Below are 17052 nucleotides of genomic sequence, written 5' to 3' on the forward strand. Positions count from 1 at the left end.
TTTCCTTGGAGCTTGCATAAACTGACTTACCAATCCAACAGCATAGCTCAAATCCGGCCTGGTAATAGTCATATAAATCAAACTTCCTACTATGCGTCTGTACATAGTAGGGTCTTCTAGAAGCCCACCTGCATCTGTGCTCAGCTTCACATTCTGCTCCAAAGGAACTGAAATAGGCTTACAGCCTGTCATCCCATATTTGGACAACATGTCCAATCCATACTGCCTCTCCAAGAGCTGTATCCCACTTGGTGATCTAATCACCTCAATGCCCAAGAAATAACGCAGCTCTCCCAAATCCTTCATCTCAAACTTCTGCTTCAATAGCATTTTCACATGAAGGATATCTTCATCACTGTCACCTGTCATAATCAAATCATCAACATAAATGACAAGTAGCATAATACCTTTCTCTGTTTTTCTCACATAAAGTGAGAAATCTACCTTGGAAATCTGAAAGCCAATAGTGACAAGATATTGTCCTATCTTGTCAGACCATGCTCTAGGTGCTTGCTTCAAGCCATACAAGGCTTTCTTCAACCTGCAAACAAACTCAGGATCAACAGCATGCACATAACCTGGTGGTTGCTCCATATAGACCTCTTCTTGCAAATCACCATGCAAGAAGGCATTCTTTACATCCATGTGATGTAAAGACCATCCCTTCGATGTAGCCATAGCAATGACTGCTCTTACGGTTTCCATCCTTGCAACCGGATTGAATGTTTCTTCATAGTCAATGCCATATGTTTGTGCATACCCCTTGACTACTAATCTTGCCTTGCATCTATTCATAGAACCATCTGCATTGTGCTTCACCTTATAAACCCACTTACAGCCAATTGCATTTTTACCTTTAGGCAAAGGTACCAATTCCCATGTAGCATTTGCTTCCAAGGCATCCATTTCTTCATCCATGGCTTTCTCCCATTTTTCTTTTCCCATGGCTTGCTCAAAAGAAGTGGGTTCTGGTTGATGTATCACTTTGACCATATATGCATAGTGAATGGCTGTAAATCCATCATATTTCAGCCTATCCACATGATACCTAGCTCTCGTAGACCTGCGCAAAGTAGGTTCACTCCCAGGTACTCTCAAAACATCCCTGGTCTTCCTTACTCCAGGTGTAACAATAGAAGGAATACCCAACTCATCATCAATGCTCTGTTATGAGCCACTGCATTCACCATCCACATAAGAGTGACCTGCATTCACATCAAACATGGGCTGATCAACCTTCTCTTTTCCTTTTTGTGATACCTGCATACCACTATCTGCATTGCTTTGAGAAGATTCTCCTGATCTTAATCTGCCTGTCCATGGCGAAGAATGTGAGCCACTGCTAGAGGACGCTCCAGGTCCACTAATATTTTGTGACTGCTGCTGTGAATTCTGTGCAGCATTACCATTTTGTGCATCTACATCATCAATCACATTTACTGGTTTATACCAGCTACTCATCTTATCAAAAACAACATCTCTACTCACTATAAACTTACGAGTAGAAGGGTTATAGCATCTATACCCTTTTTGCTGCAGAGAGTAACCAATAAAGATGCACTTCTCAGCTTTTGGATCAAACTTGGATCTCAGCTCATCTGGCACATGTACATAGGCAATGCAAACAAAAATTTTCAAATGAGAAATATCCGGTTTCCTACCAATATACCTCTCCTTTGGAGTCATCCCATGTATTGCTGCAGTGGGAGTCATGTTCATTATATAGACTGCTGTAGCAACTGCTTCAGCCCAATAAAAATCTGGCAAGTCTTTTTCATTGAGCACGGCACGAGATACCTCTCCAATATGCCTATTTTTCCTTTCTGCAATTCCATTTTGTTGTGGGGTATGACTGCATGAATATTGCTGCTTTATGCCATGCTCGTGCAAGAACCTTGCAAACTCATTCGAGAGGTACTCTCCCCCTCCATCTGACCTTAGGCATTTTATTTGCAGGCCTGTTTCTTTTTCAACCATAGCTTTAAGAGTTTTGAAATGCCCAAAAACTTCACTTTTCTTTTTTATAAAATACACCCAAACTTTTCTGCTATAGTCATCAATAAAACTGACAAAATAATGATAGCCTCCAAGAGATGCAGCTTTAGTAGTCCACACATCAAAGTGGATTAATTCCAATGGCTTCTTACTCTCTTGAACATGTCTAAGAAATGGTTTCCTTGCCTGTTTTCCAAACTGATAGGCTTCACATACCTTATGCATTTCTGCAACCTTGAATTTTGGCAATCCTGCAACAATATTTTGGGCCTGCATTGATTTAAGTCGCTGGATATTAACATGACAAATGCGTTTATGCCAGATATCAATATCTGCAACTACACCGGTCCCATGTGCAAACATTGCTGCACTCAATTCAGGCATGTCTGCATCCAACGTAAACATTCTGCCCTTCTTCTTTCCTTTTGCTATCAAGCGACCTTTATTTTTCATATCCTCAACAAAGCATCCATGAGGATTAAATCTGACCTGCAAGCCCTGCTCAACCATTTGACCAACAGAAACCAGATTCTTGGTGATATTCGGGACATGAAATACATCGGACATGTATTTATTTTTCCCATCCTACATAGACAAAGGAATTTTTCCAATCTGCACAATAGGATGTGCAGTATCATCACCAGTCTCCACAAATCCTAGTTTTTCCATTTTCCTTGCATCCTCCATCCATTCTACATGACCTGTCATGTGGTTTGATGCACCTGAGTCAACATACCATACATCATTGCTTTCTTCTGCACTTGTCACAGAATTGTTCATGTGCTGCACCACAAACAAATGCTCATTTATGTCATCACCCTGTCTACTAGAAGATGCATAATTCCCTTGTTGCAGTTTTTCATTCATGATGTCATTCTGCTTTTTATAGCAGTCTTTAGCCATATGACCCATTTTACCACAGTAGTAGCATTCAACATTATTGTTTGCATTTTGGCCTCTTTGCCATGCACCACGACCTCTTTGGCTCCCCCTACCTCTAGAGTTACCACGTCCTCCTCCATAGGACTGGTTTTCTTGAGTTTGCTGCATATTCTGATTTCTACCACAGCCTCCATATCGGCCTGCTCTACCTCTGCCTCTACCTCTTCTAGTATTTGAGTAGAAAACAGCTTCTTTTGAAGTTCCTCCTGAAGAAGATGCACCACCATTTCTCTGCTCCTCAGAAATTAGAAGAGCAATCAACTCCTCAAAATCAGGAAATCTTTCACGGACGGAAATGGATGTTCAGAACTGTGCATAATCCTTTCCTAGACCATTCAAGGTCACTGAGACTAAATCATCATCTTCCACTGGTGACCCAATGGAAGAAGTGCATCTGCAATCTTCTTCACCTTCATGTGGTAGTCATTGATGCTCATACTTTCTCTTTGCACATTGTGCAACTCTTGCTTAAGCTGCATTTTCCTGGCTTGCGTATTTGTACTATACGTTTTTGACAAAGTATCCCATGCCTCCTTTGGCGTACTTGCATCTTGAATATGCACAATCATAGAGTCTGAAATGTTGATAGACAGCCAGTACATAACTTTCCTGGCTCTCTCATGCCATGCTTTAAATGCCTGCATTTGCTGTTGATTGGGAACATCAGGAAAAACTAGTTCTTCTTCATTTCGTGCAACAAATTCCCAATATCCTTTTCCCATAAGGAAATTCATCATTCTAAACTTCCATGCTTGGAAGTTGTTCTTGTCAAGCTTTTCAGTGTTGACAATCTATGAGAGAGAATCAGACGCCATTATAGAACACTCCAAAAAATTATGTCACTGCAAAGAACACAGCTTCAGCCTCACAAAGGCAAATCTGCAAAACTGGCGAAAGTGGTATTTGACAACACAGTCACTTCCTAGTGACGATTTTGCATAAACAGGAACCAAGGATGATTCTGAAACTCCCAATGTCTCTGCGCACAAGCATACGATGCAATTTCTACAGTAACTTTTCACCGACCTGTAGAACAATGGTCGCACAGCATAAAACAGGGCATTTTCCTGAGTGCGTGCAGAAAACTTCCGCCTCCAAAACAGGCCCCGAAATGGCCTCAAATCAAAAAATAAAGGTCGCCAAGGGACTAAAGCCCTCTTCCACAACATATGCTGCCCTCTTGCTTCACCGCAAAGAGCATCTCAACCTGAGACAATGCACTCCTGCACTTTCCGACTGTGCTACCTCTGCAGAGATCTGCTCCCAAAACAAAAAATGAAAGCAACACTGCTCCTCTTACCAGAACACCGCGAGCTTGGCTTGCTTTCTTGAGCTCCTTACCACGAACAAGGCTCTGATACCATGTCAAGATTGTGGGAGAGAAGGAAGGAGTCTCACTTGTAGCTTTCTTGCTTGCACAATGGGGGAATACACACAAAGGTGGAGGCTGAAAACAGTTTTCCTCTTCTTAGTTGTGGAAGCCAAAAGAACTCAATTACAAAGAAATAGAAGAACCCTATATATGGGTCTCAAACCAAACTCAACTAACTAAGGTGGCATACTAACTGAGCCACGAACTAGAGTAGATAAGGATAGCTATCATGTAGCTATTATTCATGGGCGGTGTACCAACCGCGTCTGCAACTGACAAGTCGGTGACATAAATACACAACGGTCACCCTGGCGTATCACGAGTGGAGCTCGATATCTCAACAGGCCGCTCGGCTTGAAATGCTTGATCAATAAGTGGTCCGTAGGTCTCGAGGTAGAGCTCCGTAGCTCCCTTCCACATTACAACAGGAGACTATGATAGCTTTAACAATATTTTTATTGACCTAGTTAAGTTGCAATTTTCCATGGCTCATTTCTACAAGGTGCAATGCTCAAAAGGTATTGACTTGTCCTAATCTAACATTATGAATTCAATATAGTATACTTGTTTCTCCTAAGTTTGTACCAAGTATAATTGCTAGGTTTTGTTTTAGCCTTGGAGTTTACTATCAAGCTTCACAAATGCCAAATTGTAAAGGGATGCAAGTTGGAGAGGGTGGGACTTACATTCATGAATTACGCCATGGCCTATGCAAAAGATAGCACGCTTGTACAACCGTTTAGTGTACAGTCAGAAAAGAAAATTTGGTGGCTAGTAGCAACCAAAGTTCCCAAGGAGACCCATAATGTTCTCTATTAGATCTTCCAACGTACTCCATATCCAAATATAATTTCTAAGCAAACAAGTGGCGAGAAGCTCTATGTGGAAGGAGTCGAAGAATTCAACGTTAATTAGCAATTGGGTCATGATCTCAAGACTCTAAAGTGTATGTTCAATTATGACACCAGGCATCACCATCATTGCCTTGTCCATTTTTCATGAAAATTGTGAGGTATCTGCCAATCTCAATCCAAGGCACACCTTTTAGTATTCCATCAATAGGTTTTCCAAATGACACCGCCTCGGTGCTCCCTTGGAGTATCACAGGGTTTGTCACTTGGGCCCTACACTGAGTCTACATCGCAATGAAAGAGTTCTGGGCAAACCCACTAGGATTTGACCTGAATTTTTGGGTTCCTAAAATTAGACGGGTCTCCTAACAGCCAGCTAGCATCAGTAATTTCAAGTTCCCACTTCTACAGGATTACTCAATCTAAAGCAAACTTGCCATTACACTTGGTTCAAAGAGAATGGGAGACAGAGGGGAGTGCGGTATGTCAACCCTCCTACCCATAAGGCAAAATATCATTCCGGTCCTCTAAAACAATGCAAGTCAATTCTACCTAACGACTGGTTGGTCAATTTATGGTCTTCCTATTTCTATTGCCGATTTAGAAAAGCTCCCATCTAGCCCAAACCACCCTACCGTTGGACGAATCCATCAAGGGTTGTGCCCACCCACTTTCCTTTGATGATGGAATCATCTTTAGTTTTTTAATTATCTACATCACATTTATTGAAACATATACAATCAGCTTCCTTAATTAGTCCATTAAATCACAGGTTCCTTCACGTAATTTATCAAGTTATTTTATTAATCTTGAGTGCACATATAGTCTTTTACTCATTTCGTGCAATATCCTCCTGCAACTATTTCCATCATGATCTTACGAATTATAATCTTGATTAATCTAACTACAAATCATAGGTAGTAGCAGTTAACCATTTATGCGTGTATTAATATGCTCTCTAGATAAAACTATCAATTTTTGTAAGTAATACGCTCTTTAGATAAAACTATCAATTAGTGTATTCATATGCTCTCTAAATAAAACTGTCAATTCATGTAAGTAAAAAATATGGAAGCTAATATTTATTTGTACTTAATTCTTATATGGATGTTGTCCATGAAATCTAACAAGTAGATCTTGTACCATTTAATGCAAAAGATAATATTTTATGTAAAATTTTGGTAAAAATATTATTATTTTATGTGGCGATATGAAAATAATAGCCTACTTTTGAAACGTGAATAATCTGGTTTGGCAAGACAACATTGGAAATTTTGTCTTTGCTTACACTTACATTCGTCAAACCTAATGTTCCGTTATAGTACTGGCAACTCCGGCAACATCAAGCACTCCCACATCTCTGGCAATACCCATTCTTTGACTGGTTGCGATGGTTCTCATGGTCTTTTCAACTCTCACTTTGGAGCCATCATTTGCAAGTGGATTCGAGAGATAAAGAAGGAGGAATGAATTTGGGATGGGAGAGCATAAGAGAAGATGGCTTAGTCAAAGACCAAGACAGGGGGTTCAGCTAACTCTCTCCCTTGCAGCCTCTCGGGGTAACTCTCTCTCTCTCTCTCTCTCTCTCTCTCTCTCTCTCTCTCTCTCTCTCTCTCTCTCTCTCTCTCTCTCTCTCTCTCTCTCTCTCTCTCTCGCTCTCTCTCAGCCTCTTAAAGGGGTATCCTTCTACCTCCCTCTCTCTATCACTCTCTTGCAACCTCTCGAGGTCTCCTTGTGTCTCTCTAAACTGCTCCCCATGCCTCTTATTTATAGCTAAATTTAAGAAGAAGGGTTGTGGCTAAAAAGGAGAGATATTTATGGAGAGGATCTTGGCAAAATCAGTAATCTGAAGCTTCCAAGATGCAATCTGATGCTCAAATCGCAAATATGATAGTTTCGTTGGCTCCAAAAGGGGGGTAAAACCCCACGACGTCTCGTTAGAAATCTTCCAGATCACTCCTTCTTCTCCCTGTTCGGAGTGTTGTTTGCTGCCTGTAAACTACGATCGCAACGCGAGCAATTTCACCAATCCTTCTTTTTGCAATAAATCTCCAAATCTGACTGAAAAAACCACTTGCTTTTTTTACATGACACCCTATTCTAGAAGTTTCTATAGCTTCTTAGAATATTTACAATAAATAATATCAAAAATATGCTAGTTTTGTCCCAAAATCTAGTATTTTTGGACCATCCATACTATACACACTAATACTAATGACTAATATGGCTCATAACTCTCATTCATATCGTAACTTCTATGACGGGTGGCTACAATCCTTGTTAATCTAAAAAAAAAATGTCGAGTTATGATCCTTGATTTTTTTTTCAAGATCTTCTCTATTTAATTATTTTAGAGTTCTTCAAATCCATTTTATGAGAAGTCAATAAGATTTTAAATCAAAGTCGGGATATCACAAAAATACATAATTTTTCTAAGGTTGTAGATAATGTTGCATGGAAGGGAGAAGCACTGGCATGCAATAGAAAGGCACCACTAAATAGGTCACATCTTAACGAGAATCGAAAAGCCATGTTTTCAATTAACATTGAGAATATCCATTTTTGCCAAGAAGTGAGATACTTGACGTAAGTGAGGGTGATATTTGTACACAAATGATCTAGTCATTTTTGAAATGCCTCTGTGCCATTGATGTACTTCATGACATTGCATGGCATCCATTTCTTATTAGAATCCTTGAACCTGATGGTATATTCTCGTAAGTATGTATTCATGTATTCAATAGGGTATTGTAGGCTTTGACTGTGTCATCAATGTCGAATCATAGTACTTGATATTAGGACACAAGATCTTGTAAAGATGTGATCTCCCGATGAATTTCATGCCCTAAAGGAATTCGATAAAGCTATTAAGAGTATGACCCATTGTGGAAGAAGGGGTATGGAAGGCAAGTGCAAGGAAGCTTGGGAGAGGAAAAGTAATTGGAGAGTTGGAAAATAAAAATGAGACCAAGTGCATGGTTTTTATATGTAATATCCCGACTTTGATTTAAAATCTTCTCGACTTCTCGCAACATGGACTTGAAAAACTCTAAAATCATTAAATAGAGAAGATCTCAGGCAAAAAAAAAAAAAAAAGGATCATAAGCTGACTTTTTTCTTCGAATTCATAATAAGAACTATAGCCACCCATCACGGAAGTTACCACATGAACGAGAGTTATGAGCCATATTAGTCATTAATAACATTGTCTATAGTATGAATGGTCCAAAAATACTAGATTTTTGGACAAAACTAGCATATTTTTTATATTTTGGATATTATTTATTATAAATACCCTAAAAAGCTATGAAAACTTCTAGAAAAGGGTGTCATAAGCAAGTGACTTTTTTAGCTAGTTTTGGAGATTTAATGCAAAAAGAAGAATTGGTAAAATCACGCGCATTGAGATCACTATATACAAGTAGCAAAATAGCACTCCGAACGGGGAGAAGAAGGAGTAATCTTGAAGATTTTTTACCAGGTGTCACGGGGTTTCACCCCCCTTTTGCAACCAACGGAACCATCAAATTTGCGATTTGAGCATCAGAATGCATCTTGGAAGCTTCAAATTGCTGATTTTGCCAAGATCCCCTCCATAAAGAGCTCTTCTTTCTTAGCCATGATATTTTGGAAACAAAGAGGTCTTACAGATGACTCTCACAATAGTGTCTAGCTTCCATTTACAAATAAGAGTGATTATATTTTTGGAGATTATAAGAGAGTTTGGTTAATGAGAAAGCTTGCATATAAAAACCCCTTTATGATAATATTTGATTCAGCATTTATGGATGTGTAAATATAGTCCTTTTACTAATGAAAGTGGCTTACAATAAACAACTAGTTCAGATTATGCAATGTGAACATATATTGAATTTGAACTAGCTTTTTTCTAAACTAGTTTAGAGGGAGTGTGAAACTTTTTTTTTTTGCATTTATTGATGTTTAGAGTTAAGGTTAAGAAGATAAGAATTGGAAAAATGAGAAATCATGGAGCGACACAGCATTTCACAGCAAGCTAAGATGGCATTGATGGGCACGAGCAACAAGGTGGCCTAATTCTTGGACTCTTCTTCTCTTTCTCTTCACTTTGACTCTACTCATGTGATCAATTGTATGGCCATTTTGATACAACGACCTCAATTAGTAGATGGACTACATTTCTACTCCCAATTTCTTCAAAAAAAATAGTCCCCTCTTTTTTTAAAAATAAGCTTGATAAATGAAAAAAAAAACTAGTGTTTAATAGAGACGGCCTTATCCAACATAGTTGCAACTATCATGAAGGCACTAATATTTTTGGGAAGAGGAGTGTGTGTTTGATGATGATGATGCCCTTTGAGATCTGTTCATACACCAAATCGATGAGTTTGCCCAACCATATCCATCTCTATTTCTTCTCTTCTCGTATCGATCCTTCCTTCTCTTCTCCTACTGATGAAGAAGCAAGCCCCTTAAACCCCCAACTAGAATAAAGCACATGGCTTAAGTAGCCCCCTCGAACAAAGAATTGAAATCCAAAATCCCAACTAATTTAGGCTTGAAACCAATTCTCAATGATCACAATCCTTCTCCTTCTTTCATAATGACACCCTTCAAGAATAGATTTGAGTATGCTAATGAGCACAATTAAGGAGATATACCTCTTCCTAGAATCAACTCCACACCCTTTACAAAGCATTAATCTCCAAGCTTTGGGCCATTGTAGCACACCTTCAAAGTCTTAAACTCCTTCAACTTGTGTAGCTATCGATGCCTCTCTACCTCATTGCCTCGAGGAAAGAGGCTTCGATACCATGTTACAAAACATGGTTGAGCAAGAAGAGAATAGTGAGCTATGGGCGAAAGAAGAAGAACAAGAATGAGACTATGATAGCATGAAAAACACTTGATTGATTGATTGTAAAGCAAGTACATTGTTTTATAGCTTTCTAGCTTGGAAATACACCTCACGCTTTGCTTATGGGATTTAGTTACATGTCCCTCTAGCACCACACATATATTTTAACATCTGCAAGCACATTGGATCCATGATCCTACTCATCATGCCGAATATTGTATATGCTAAGTGGTATTTACCATGTTGTACCTACTAGCAACCAAGGCCTTGACCAAAAATTTGTAAAGATTTTTGTTTCTTAGAAACCATTATCTTCTCTTCATTTCACCGAATAGGATGCCCTCCAAGGTATCTCGATAGGGACTTCAATGTAAAAAGAGAAAATTTTGCATTATCCTTTGAGAACTTGTGATAGAAAACAACAAACTTTGGAAATATGAGTCTTTGATATAATGGCCCAAGGTAGAGTCCTTGCCTAAACCTCCCTTCCATTTGCTAGCATTGCACAATCAATGAACCCATCCTCATGTAGAAAAAACTAGAAAATAGTAAATATATCTGGTGAATTATAGTAAAATTCTTATGGAAATCAATATGGTATCCAAATAAACATATCTTGTGAAACAAACCTTCTTATTTTCATCTGAAACTAACAACTCCTCACTCCATATCTAAATGCTTGATTGGCCTATCTACAAAGACTTAAGAGTCAATTCCTTCCTGTTTGATCTACTCAAGTAAGATACATTCAATTTTTCCTATGTTTCTTTGAACTTTTCCTCCAAAGAAAGGGTTAACTCATATCAGAGTACATCCTTGTATATCATGGTCAAAGTCTCTCTTGTAGAATAGCATTATATATCCTTGACATTTGAATCCACAAGAAGATACTTATCCCAATATACAACAATAAAGCTAGAATCTATTTTGTGCAACAATAGATAGGAAATAGTCCTCCATGATATTAAAAAGGGCTTGGATATTATTAAGAGAACATAGTACCTTTTGCCAATAGGGAACACAAGCAACAAAGTTATACGAACTTCACCATCATCTTCCTCAACCTATTCTTGCTCATTAATCAAACCCACCTTTGTGTTCTCCCTTCTCAAAGCTTCAAATCTAATTGACCACTTTGCTCCCTCTCATTGGCCACATCTACTGGCTAGGAGAGCTCTTGCATCTCATTCGTCTCTACTTCGATAGGCTATTGTGTATCTTCTAGGTCTTGGATAGGCTCTTTCTCTTCATCCTCTTGCAACACATGTATAAAGCAAACAAACCCAGGGAAGTACTCCATGACATGACACCTCTGATTTTGTGTAGAGCCTTATAAATCTATCTTCTTCATTCCCTTATGAACTCTTGATACCTCTCTATTGAATCCTTTCCTTGGGGACTTTTCAAGAAATGTATCATTCATATGAACATACCAAAGGCCCAAAATATGCACCTCTAGCATATATGTGTTCCAAAAAAGTAGCCTCTTGCTCCTTGAGGTACACTGGTCCTCGAGCCTTTAGCCTCAAGCATTGCACACATGGAGATTACATGCACAATTGTATTTAAACCCCCCATTAATCCTCACATGTGTGGATGCATGTTTGTGATGATGTGGCATTGAGTGATGTCAACATATGTAATCACCTTATATAGCTTATGTTTGACATTAAAATTTTCATTTCACATGTTATGTGCTTATCAGTGTTCTTTCATGGTGTGTCTTTTCGACCCACGAAACCCCAACAACTCGATAGTCCATACAAGCTAAAAGAGCACTATCTCTAGTGTTGCACTCGTCCAGGCCTTGCACAACACGAGGTGGAGCCTTTTGACATTTTAGAACTCCCCTCTCACATTATTTGAGTCCAAACGCACCCCTAGGAATTGCATTATGCAACAAGGGTTCCTAAAATCTCCATGCTTCCCTTCGTATATTGTGTGGATGCCCCCCAAGGGGTACCTACCAATGCAAGAATGAAGGGGTCCAAAATCTCAAAGACTCGCCCTTGCATTATTCACATCTGGAAAGGAGTACCTACAATGTGAGTGTGTGGATATCAAAAATCATGATGACCCCCCCCCCCCCCCCCTTTCGCATTGTTTGAGTCCCCACCCAGGAGGGGATACTTGCACAATGTGAGCATAGGGGGATTGAAAATCTCAATGACTCCCCCTTATGTTGTTTATGTCCCTATCAGGGGGAGTGGCACAATGTGAGCATAGGGGGATCGAAAATTTCAATGACTCCCCCTTGTGTTTTTTTATGTCCCTATCAGGGGGAGTGGGGATACCTGCATAATGCGAGGATGGGAGGTCCAAACTCTCAATAAACCCCCCTCACATTATTCAAGTCCTAATTGGGGGGAGGGGGTGACTCAAGATTTTGGGCCCCTCCCCCCTTACACAATGTGTAAGGTATCCCCCTAGGAGTTGCACAAAGGGGGGGTGGGGGTAGGGGGGGATAAAGCTCCTAATTTTGGAATCTCCCCCTCACATTGTGCAAGCTTGGCCTCTTTTATCCAATTTTTCTCATTTTCCACCCTTTCCACTCTTTGAAGTTCTAATACTATCTTTGTATTTTTTTTGTAGAGATAGCTAAGACAAAGCAAACCGTGAGACTAGTATCATCGAGGGACCCTTACATTACACAAAAGGTATCGGCCTTCAAGTAGAGCATATAGCAAGGATCTAGTTATTTTGGGAAGAGCATACTTGCATTGCAGGCCAAAATCAATAGAAGTGATACTAGTAGCATAGCTCCATCCTCAAGGAGTTAAAGAGGATTACGAACCACCATGAACCTACTATTCCCAAGCTCCCATTCACCAAGGTTATAAAAGATATATGTGAAAGGAGTGATCTAGGCTACCACTACTATTCTATGGTATTGGATTGCCTACATGAAGCTATGGAAGACTTTATGGTTGAGTTCTTTCAGGACATATACATTTTGGAAGCTCATGCGCATAGGGTTATAGTTATGCCAAGGGACTTCACAACCCTTAGGATTCTTAGATCTAAGGAGGAGGAGCAACATCCAACCAAGGGCCAAAAACATCATATGGAATTGATTACATTGTTACAAAGATGCATCCAATAGAACAATGAGACCAAGAAAAGATTGACCAAACTACATGATCAAGGGGAGCGACATAGGACACTTGCACCCAGAAGGACACTTGCACCCAATGTAAGACAAAGCGTAAAGGACTTCACGATAAACTAGTGCAATAAAAGCTTCGGTTGAGAAAATCTACATTGCTAAACCCTAAAGTTTCAATACATGACCGAAACACCAACTAAGCCAAAGCCATAAACACACACAACGATCACTCATCAGAGCCAATAGCAATTGAAAGATCTAGAATGAGCATGACAAAAGTGACCTTGCAAGGAATGAATGGAGAAATACCCAATTTCATAAAGTATTTCAACTTGACACATTTACAAAGCCAACCAAAATCCCAATGTCAATGTTTACAACACTAACTCTCAAACGACATATCAAACCATGCCTTTGAAGACCTCACTAGCAAAATGGTTGTGCCATTTTGAATGGTTCTGCCACAAAATGGCATAATCGATTAATCATGTGATTGATTTAGCAAACCCAAAGGCATTAAATAGACTCAACAAAGCTAATCAGAAATGCCTTAAGTGAAACATTGCACATGTGTATCAAGATTGTCCCAAACACAAGGCATCCAATAGCTCCATGTTGAACCTACCAAGCCTAGCATCCATTCTGCACATTTCCCCCCGCACTTGCTCAAGGCACATCAAGGCAAGATATACCTATGGAAGCCAACTCGCCTATAGTTAGGCTTTTCACCCTTAGTCCATCAAGGGCAAGACATACCTAAGAATCCCAACTCACCTATAGTTAGGCTTGTCACCCTGAGTCGCCTACACTTTTCTCTCTACTTTTCATTCAATTCAATGCCATTATAGTGATAAAGAAAGCAAGGTGAAAAAGGCTCGTGAAAAAGAAACAAGTCTCTCCAACTACCACAAGCAACTAGAACTACTAGAGACCCTAATCTTCAAATTCATTCGACGACGATATGATGCCTTCTCCAACATATTAATGGAGTCTCCCAGTATCTTTTCCAAGTACCCTTTTCGACAACTATTTTTTCCATCTATTGAATTCCCTTGCTTCATCAACTATATGACTGTGAAGAACCAAAGAGGAATTGTTTTCTAACTAAGTAATATTGAAGTATGCACATGCATTAACATTGTATTTGCACAATAATCTACACACAACTTGGGGTCTCTTGAAGCTAGCTTGACCCATCCCCCAAACCATTAAAAACCTATCCTATGCACGAACAAGGAGACTAGCACTTTCCCTAGGAAGAGAATGAAAGAGGTTTTCCATTACAAGTATAGAAGATTATGAAGACTCTTGTGCTGCCACCTTCCATCAACCCCAACTCTTCCATCTTCCACAACCTACAATTCAATTCCCATACCACACATATCTATCTAGCCAAAAGGACTACCAATCAAGGGTAAACCCTACGCCTACAAGCTCTTTAGTAACTCAACCACCACTACCAATCATCAAATACTAAGCAACCTTTCTTCTCAACAAATATCACCATTGTTGCAAGGATAAAATCCTAATGCCCCATCCATTTCATGTCTTCCATGCATATTGAAGCATGCTATCTATGATGGTGACTACCATGGGATTGACACTTGCCTAGAAGGGGGATACTAAATCCCAAGTCTATGTGTTAAAGTTAAAAAGTGAATATAAGTCCTCATTTGTGTGTGCACAAACTTAAGAGTTCTCTTTACTTCTATAAAATATTCTTATGTATAACTATGTATAACATTGAGAGTGAGGGAGAATGAGAATGTAAGACCAAGAGAGTGAGTACTTCGTTTTTTTGCATTTCTCTCTTCTTCTCCTTCCATGGTTTGGAGGGTGGTAAAGTTGGGATATCTCTCTTCCTTCTCTATAATTTCTCGTTGTTGCAATGCTCAAGGGGCAAATTAGATGCAACGATGCTAAGAGCTAACATGTCACTTCAACTACATGTTTGCTAAGAGTTAACATGTCCACATATTTAATGCTTTGAAAAGGCCTTTGATATTTTAAGCATCATTTGTGGGACAAGTTCATGACTACCTCTTCATAAACTATTTCTACAATAGAGGCACCCAACATGATCACTACTCATCAATATATTGACTTCAATGTGACTCTATCTCTCTTCAAAACAAATAGTTTTCTTCTTGAATTCCTATAACCAATGGAAAACAATCAACATAGCAAAAATCGCAATAACAAATGCACAACATGTGGATTTGGGTTTTCATATTCATCAATGACCATAACATTATTGCTACATCCACAAGATCACCTACAAGCAAAGGTGATAGCTCCAAAATTAAGGCCTCTAAGATTTGGAATTTCATGCAACAATTGACTTTGATGGATTTATTTGCTTCTTTGGAATTATAGAAGAAGAGGATACCATAAGGATAATGAGCATAATTTCAAAAGCAATGACATCTTTGGGAAAATCACAGGCAAGCATCTATATACATAATTTTAACCTAGCCATTACAACTCTTTAAGATGTCAATATTGATATAGTTTGAAGATCCATGATAGAGCAACGTCTATATGCACAATTTCAACCTAGCCATTGCAACTCTTTAAGATGAGAATATTGATATACTTTGAACATCCATAGTAGAGCAAGCTAATACACATCTTGCATGACCAAAGTGAACACAAAAATAACAACTTTGAAATACATATTTGCATATTGTACCCATACCAAACTACTTGCAAGGTCTTTGCATATCAAACCCTAAACACGAGTACTTCATCGTGAAATGTTACTTAAAAATAAACTAATCATTGCATAGCATTTTGCCTATTTCTTATAAGAGGGTATGTTCACTTTAATGTCATTAACAAAATGGTTGACAAGCATTATCATAGTTCTATTTGCACAACCCAAAACTCACTGCTAGGACCTACCAAAGCTTTCATAAGCAAATCTATCTACAAACATTAGTAGCACAACCCTCCACTCTACCTTACATGTTTCCTTGATGGCAACGATTTGATAAAGAAGATAAACAATAGGTTAATCCAAACAAATTGGATATAGCCTTTTCATTATTGAATGTTGGAAAGAGCTGACATTGATGAAATAAGCATGTTGAGAGTGCTAAATTAAGTGGGCAGAGGATTGAGAAATTAAAAAGAAACCACATGTTCCCCTCACAAGGTTTGAGTACTGCATTTTGCAATGATTTGTTTTAAGCTAGTCTTGTTAAGGATATTTGGACACTCACGTCTCATCAAATCTTTGTAATGTTCAAGTCAATTCAATTTGGAGAACCCAAATGAAGTAGATTATGCACAAAGATGATGTAGAATTCATTGTCATTCTAGATAGGATTCAACCTAGGAAGCAAACAAATGATAACTTCAAATATGTGAACCGTCTTGGTGAAAAGCCCCCATTTGAACTAAAAAACATCATTTGGTTATATTTTCTTTTTCAAACAAACACACATAATGCACAACACTATATTCACAATACACTTGATCCATTCATGCACTATCAATGTGCCCAAAATAATCACAATACCATTAAGTTATCCATACATTGTTGATTGCAAGACCATAAAAACAAGTTTTAGAATAACATCTATGATGAATTGAGCAAACAAGTTTCCGAGCACATTTGTCAAGCATAATAATTAAGAGATTTTGTGGACCAAATTCCAAAATGAAGAGGTCGGAATAAAATGCCATTATGAAAGCAACTATCTCTATACAAGTGACACTTGAGCATAACCACTAAAGAGTTCCATACTAATAAAAATGTAGTAATGTTGTTACTAGAACACTGTTCAACTAGCCAATATTCAAATTGACCTTTCATCCATCAATCACAAGGTTTAACTATGGCATCCTTGGTTGTTAGCCCAAACACATACAAAGCCATAAACTAGCCTATAAGTTATTTCACAAGATATAGACCCTCCCAACCTCTTTTGGAAAAATCAAAACA

This window comes from Lygodium microphyllum, chromosome 16, assembly GCF_053477565.2.
Source record: "Lygodium microphyllum isolate KBCC chromosome 16, Lygodium_microphyllum_v1.1.10, whole genome shotgun sequence".
NCBI classification, from domain to species: Eukaryota; Viridiplantae; Streptophyta; class Polypodiopsida; order Schizaeales; family Lygodiaceae; genus Lygodium; species Lygodium microphyllum.